The sequence below is a fragment of the Triticum dicoccoides genome, chromosome 7A (genome assembly GCF_002162155.2).
Source record: "Triticum dicoccoides isolate Atlit2015 ecotype Zavitan chromosome 7A, WEW_v2.0, whole genome shotgun sequence".
Classification (NCBI taxonomy): Eukaryota; Viridiplantae; Streptophyta; class Magnoliopsida; order Poales; family Poaceae; genus Triticum; species Triticum dicoccoides.
Window position 1 is genome coordinate 694,676,607 of NC_041392.1, and position 5,700 is coordinate 694,682,306.

A 5,700-nucleotide genomic window follows, 5' to 3' on the forward strand; every position below is an offset into this window, starting at 1 on the left:
GGGACCTTTAGTACCGGTTCGTGCCATGAACCGGTACTAATGCCTCAAAGCCCATTAGTCCCGATTGGTGGCACCAACCGGGACTAAAGGTCTAACCTTTAGTACCGGCTGGTGCCACCAACCGGGACTAATGGGCATCGCACCCTTTAGTCCCGGTTCGTGGCACGAACCGGGACTAAAGGGCCCAGGTGAACCGGGACTAATGCCTTAGCCGCACGAACCGGGATAAATGCACCCATTGGTCCCGGTTCTGCACTGAACCGGGACTAATGGGCTTACCCGGCATGGACCAAAGCCCCCTTTTCTACTAGTGTAAAGAAAGGCATATAAAAGAAGTCACCGAGCCGGACACGTTTTATGAGCCGGTCGGAACTCTGTAGGCCGCTAGGCGTCAACCCATGTATATAAGGGGACGACCCGGCGGCTTAGGAGAAAAAACAAGAGATCGATAGCCAAGCTAGCAGATTAGCTCCGTGGTCATCGAAACCCCAGCAATTCCAACACAACTAGACGTAGGCTTTTACCATCATCGTAAGGGGCCGAACTAGTATAAACCTCTCGCGTCCTTTGTCCCGATTAACCCTTTAAGCTTCCTAGTTGCGATGGCCCCATGACTAAGTCCTTTTGCTAGGACATCTGTCGTGACAATTCCATGACAGTTGGCGCCCACCGTGGGGCCAGCGCACGGTGCATTTGAGTTCTTGAAGGGCAACTATGAAGGGCTCAAGGGATACACTATGGGCCGGATGACCAAGAGTCGTCGCGGCAAGCTCTACATCGACGATGAAGGCTGGGGCCCCGAGGCCGGCTCAATTGAGTACGGATACCGGGTCCCCTTTGGCGGAATCCACGTCTTCATCAGCCGGATCAGCGAGTTAGACCCTGAGCCGGACGTCTAAACAAACCTTATCGAGATGGCTCAGCGCGTGAGATCTGCCCGGGCTCAACCTGCCGTGAGGCATGCCTTCGTGGGTTGCATCCATGGAGGTGAATTCTCTGAAGGATCAGTGGATGGCGGTGAGACGGCCATCTAATCTGATGCTACGTCATCAACAGGCGAGACAGATTCTTTGTATCAGCTGCAAGATGGCATGCTTGAGGGCTGTTCCGATGGCAGTAGTATTCCGGACACCTTTGAGCCGCTGAATCGAACCGGAGTCTTCATGGCTGGCACTCAACCCGGGTAGAACTCCACGGCTGCAGCAGCAATAACCACCGGGTCGGCAGCGGCCGGGTCAGGAGACCCCGTGCGCCCCTGGCTCAGATGCTAATGGACCTCATGGATAAGTTAACGGCTCTGTTGACTCTTGTGGTGGAGCCGGCAGATAAGGCTCAGCATGACGTGGAGGTGGCACGACTACGCGAAGAGATGGCACATGCCAAGGAAAATTTAGCAGCAGAAGAGGTCAGAATGGCCGCGGAGCGGGCGGCTTTGGATGCTCATGCTCAGCAGCTTCAAGCGGAGACTTTCCGGCTCTCGGTGGATCTGAACGCGTCAAACGAGGTCATGAGGAGAAGGCACCAGAAAACTCAGTCATGTCTGCCTCTGACGTACGATCCTAGGAACCTTTTTCACAAACCCGGAGCTGGTCCAAGTAACCCGCCGGAGGCAAAGCGGATCACGACACCCGGGGCTGGGGCGCCGGTTCAACCGCGGGCCATGGAACCACCTCGTATATATACCGCTTCACCTCATTACACACCAATACCACCAGGTCACTTTTCTAATCCTTTGGAGAATCTCATTGCAGCGTCGGCTCATTTGGTGGCTCCCTCGATGGAAGGCGACTCTCCGACAACAATTGAAACACGAAGGGTGAGAGAATTCTTCAGACGGCTCTGGCGCAGCAGGATGCGTACTCTTATTGTCGAGACAGAATCCATTCAACCCCTCGCCCAAGCCGGAGCCCGAGCTATAGCAGGCATATGGACTCAGCCGCTATGTCAATCAATGCTCAACGCCGTAATCAACCGCGTAGCCATGAGCCGGCACAGGGTGGAGCCGTTAACTTGGCGGATCAGGAGTGAATCCATCAAGAAGCTGAGTGATACGTCTCCAACGTATCTATAATTTTTTATTGTTACATGCTATTATATTATCAACCTTCGATGTTTTATATGCACTTTTATATTATTTTGTGGACTAACCTATTAACCCAGAGCCCAGTGCCAGTTTCTGTTTTTTTGCCTATTTTAGGGTTTTGAAGAAAAGGAAAATCAAACGAAGTCCAATTGACCTAAAACTTCACGGAACTCATTTTTGGAAGGTAAGCTACCCGGGAGACTTGGAGTCTACATCAAGGAAGCTTCGAGAAGGCCACGAGGTAGGGAGGGGCGCCCACCCCCCTAGGGCGCGTCCTCCACCCTCGTGGGCCCCTCGTGGCCCCCCTGACGTACTTCTTCCGCCTATATATCTCCATATACCCTAAAAACATCGGGGAGCACAATAGATCAGGAGTTCCGCCACCAAAAGCCTCCGTAGCCACCGAAAGCCAATCTAGACCTGTTCCGGCACCCTCCCGGAGGGGGAATCCCTCTCCGGTGGCCATCTTCATCATCCCGGTGCTCTCCATGACGAGGAGGGAGTAGTTGTCCCTCGGGGCTGAGGGTATGTACCAGTAGCTATGTGTTTGATATCTCTCTCTCATGTTCTTGAGGTGATACGATCTTGATGTATCGCGAGCTTTGCTATTATATTTGGATCCTATGATGTTCTTCCCCCCTCAACTCCCTTGTAATGGATTGAGTTTCCCCTTTGAATTTACCTTATCGGATTGAGTCTTTAAAGATTTGAGAAAAAATGATGTATGTCTTGTCGTGCGTATCTGTGGTGACAATGGGATATCACATGATTCACCTGATGTATGTTTTGGTGATCAACTTGCGGGTTCCGCCCATGAACCTATGCATAGGGGTTGGCACACGTTTTGTCGTGATTCTCTGGTAGAAACTTTGGGGCACTCTTTGAGGTCCTATTTGTTGGTTGAATAGATGAATCTGAGAGTGTGTGACGCATATCGTATAATCATACCCACTGATATTTGAGGTGACATTGGAGTATCTTGGTGACATTAGGGTTTTGGTTGATTTCTGTCTTAAGGTGTTATGCTAGTACGAACTCTTGGGCTGTTTGTGACACTTATGGGAATAGCCCAACGGATTTATTGGAAAGAATAACTTTGAGGTGGTTTCATACCCTACCATAATCTCTTCGTTCATTCTCTGCTATTAGTGACTTTGGAGTGACTCTTTGTTGCATGTTGAGGGATAGTTACGTGATCCAATTATGCCATTATTGCCGAGGGAACTTGCACTAGCAAAAGTATGAACCCTAGGCCTTGTTTTCTAGCATTGCAATACCGTTTACGCTCACTTTTGTCATTCATTACCTTGCTGTTTTTATATTTTTAGATTACAAAAACTTTTATCTACCATCCATATACCACTTGTATCACCATCTCTTTGCTGAACTAGTGCACCTATACAATTTACAATTGTATTGGGTGTGTTGGGGACACAAGAGACTCGTTGTTATTTGGTTGCAGGGTTGCTTGAGAGAGACCATCTTCATCCTACGCCTCCTACGGATTGATAAACCTTAGGTCATCCACTTGAGGGAAATTTGCTACTGTCCTACAAACCTCTGCACTTGGAGGCCCAACAACGTCTACAAGAAGAATTTTGTGTAGTAGACATCAAGCTCTTTTCTGGCGCCGTTGCCGGGGAGGTTAGCGATTGAAGGTATATCTTTGGATCTTGCAATCGAGTCTTTTAGTTTCTTGTTTAATCACTAGTTTAGCTTATAAAAGAAAACTAAAAAAATGGAATTGAGTTTGTCTCATACGCTTCACCTTTTTAATATCTTTCGTGAGTATGATGGAAAGGATAATTGTGCTCAAGTGCTAGAAGAAGAAATCTATAAAATGTTTGGCACTAAATATTTGAATGATGAGCATGATTACAATGTTGTTAGTATGAATTCTTTGAATATCCATGATACTAATGATGATTGCACTAGTTATGATGAAAATGTCTCCTATAAACATGTCAATTTTTGTGGAGTGCATTGGGTTTGTACGAACACACCAAATAGGGAATATAGATATTGCAAGAGGCATAAGTACTTAGAAACTAAATTGTTGCAAGAAAGGTTAGATGAATGTGCTGAAAATTTAAATTATAGTGGCCATACTTGTGAGCTTTGTAATGAACATGATCATTTCAATACCCAGTGCAAATTGTTTCATGATCGTATCGTGTCCAAAAATTGTGATGACTTGATTTCACTTGCACATCATGATGAACTTTGTTTGCTTATGGGTTACGAAGAAATTAAATGTATAACTAATTGTCTTCCAGAATTTGCCAGTTATAAACTTCTTGGATTTGATGTAGAGGAAATTTATATGTATTGTGCGGTGAATTGTATTGAAAATCCTTATATTGACAATTACATAAAGAAAACAAAACAAATAGAATATGAAGAGAATACTAAAGAAAGGGAAGAGACTTCCCAATATCCTCCTATTATTTCTTATGATGAATCAGGTAACGAGGAGGAGCCTCCTATTCAACCAATCTCATTAATAAGGAGCTCCATAAAGAGGATTGAACCCACACATGATGTGGTGAAGAAGAAGAAAATAAAAAGGAAGAGAGGTAAAAAGATATCTCTCCCAAATAATGCTACTCCTATTACTATTGTGCCTCATGAAAATATAATTGTGGAAGATAATGATACTTCTTATGATTTTGAAAATCTTTTTGGCACTTTCTTGGAAGAATATGATAATTGCTATACTATTGGTGCTATCCATACTATTGATGATGAGAGTGATTATGCTTATGATATGAAAAGGCCCAAGCTTGGGGATGCTATGTTTGATGAAGATGATGTTTTTGAGAATATATTTGCTGCAATTAATGTTTGTCCCAAGCTTGGGGAAGCTATGATTAATGAATATGATATTTTTAGTCTCGCAAGTTTTGATATGCAACTTTATAATGATGATAGCATGCCTCCTACTTATGATGATTATTGTGATGATACTTATGCTATAAAAAGTAGTGATTATATTTATAAAACTTGTCATGATTATGATTACCCCTTCTCTGAACATTACTCTTTTAATGTGGAAACAATTTATAATATTCGAGTTTCCTGTGATACTCCCACTATTCCAAATGAGAAGAATTTTGCTTATGTGGAGAGTAATAAATTTTCTATGCTTGTAGATCATGAAAAGAATGCTTTAGGTGTTAGGGAACGTAGTAATTTCAAAAAAAATCCTACGCACACACAAGATCATGGTGATGTTAGCAACGAGAGGGGAGAGTGTGATCTACGTACCCTTGTAGACGGACAGCGGAAGCATTATGACAACGCGGTTGATGTAGTCGTACGTCTTCACGGCCCGACCGTTCAAGCACCGAAAGTACGGCACCTCTGAGTTCTAGCACACGTTCAGCTCAATGACGATCCTTGGACTCCGATCGAGCAAAGTGTCGGGGAAGATTTCCGTCAGCACGACGGCGTGGTGACGATCTTGATGTTCAACTATCGCAGGGCTTCGCCTAAGCACCACTACGATATTATCGAGGACTATGGTGGAAGGGGCACCGCACACGGCTAAGAGAACGATCTTAGAGATCAACTTGTGTGTCTAGGGGTGCCTCTGCCCCCGTATATATAGGAGCCAA